The sequence below is a fragment of the Hydra vulgaris genome, chromosome 11 (assembly GCF_038396675.1).
Source record: "Hydra vulgaris chromosome 11, alternate assembly HydraT2T_AEP".
NCBI lineage: Eukaryota > Metazoa > Cnidaria > Hydrozoa > Anthoathecata > Hydridae > Hydra > Hydra vulgaris.
Window position 1 is genome coordinate 54,137,996 of NC_088930.1, and position 2,005 is coordinate 54,140,000.

Sequence of the window (2,005 nt, forward strand, 5' to 3'; positions counted from 1 at the left end):
TTAATTGTATAAATGCTGCATGAACTACTAGCTAAGCTCTGTGAGTAAACACAACTTAGAAGTTCCTTCTAGTTTGATATCAAATTTGAAAATTTTATAACTATATAATATATATACATATAAATAATTTTTTTTTCTTTCAATATTAGAAAATGAAAGAGAGAAAAATTCCTGTTATAGATATAATAGATCAACTTTTAAAAATTCTGGAAAAAGTGATTTTGAAACTAGTGTTATACCTATCTGCATGAAAGTTGGCTCCCCAAAAAAAATATATAACTGCAGTTTAACTCCAGAAAAAAAAACAAAAGATTGTTGAAACAAGAAAATTGTGTCTTTGAAAAAGAAGGTAAAAGCAGAACAGCAAAAATCTTGAAGAATGAAAAAAAAGATAACATCTCTTAAATCTTAAATTTTGTAAAGTTATATTTTTATCTGAAAATTGTAAAGTTATGTATTGTATGTATTATATATATTGTATGTATTATATATATTGTATGTATTATATATATATATTATAACCTTGTTGAAATTCCTGAAGCACCTTTGAAACATCTTCTAACATACAAGTAAAGTCAACACCATCTGGAGTTGTTTTTTCTTTCAATACGAGGATCAGGAGTACTTAACAATAACCCAACAGCGCAACAATTCACAGCAGCATATAAACGACTTTTACTTTGGAGCCATATTGAAGGAGGATCAGGAAATTGTGAAAAATTACAAGCAAAAAATATTTTAAATGTCTAAGATGATTCAGTTACGATAAATAACAGCAGTTTGGATATTACATCAGTAAACATAATCAGAAAATACGACTTATCTGAAAGAGCATTTAAGACTGCTGATCATGGTTATTCTTTTATTACTAATATTTCATTGCTAACTGAGTATAAAAAAGCAGCAATTTCTTATGTATCTGGCTTCGTTAATAAAATGGCAAAAAAGAAAATATTTTGTATGTTATGTTGTGATGCACTTGGTTCAAAACAATATGCTCCAGAATCCAATTTTCTTAAAGTAAAGGACAATGGTGGTCTTATGAAACTAACAAAAGATGTTATTACTGTTTGTGAAGAAACTGAAATAAAAATTACAAGAATGTTAGCAACAATACCTGGAAAACTGCCATAGTCCAAAAATATCTCAGAAGATATATCTATTTCTGTTTTAGAAAGTTTAGGATCTTTTATATTTAAAGACTTGCATGAGCATATGTTTGATACTGGTATTAATGAAAAGCATGTTTTTAAATTAATCAAAACAATTTCTCAATGTTATTGCAAAGTTAGACTTTATGATCTGGGAAAACAAGCCACTGAGAAAATGTCATGGAAAAATATTAAGTAAATTGGTATTATTTAATCATCAATAGCTACAACTTTTACAAACACAAAACTATTTTATATATATATATATATATATATATATATATATATATATATATATATATATATATATATATATACATATATATATATATATATTTTATTATATATATATATATATATACATATATATATATATATATATATATATATATATATATATATATATATATACATATATATATATATATATATACATATATATATATATATATATATATATATATATATATATATATATATATATATATATATATATATATATATATATATATATATATATATATATATATATATATATATATATATATATATATATATATATATATATATATATATATATATATATATATATATATATACGTGACAATTGCGTTTTACGGAACCGAATTTTGTGCTAAAATTCTGTGTTACGATTTTCGTAGTCTCTTCAAAGTTAGCGTGCTTGAGGAAGGCTTTCAGGAATAACGTTTTAGTATTCGTTATCAAAATAGATTATTTTTAGAAAGAAGATTAGTTGAAGCTTGATTTCGATTTGGTTTTAATTATACTCAATTGATATATTAACGAGTTTATTGATGTCAAAGTTTTGGTCGTACTAAGTTAATGTCCAGGAT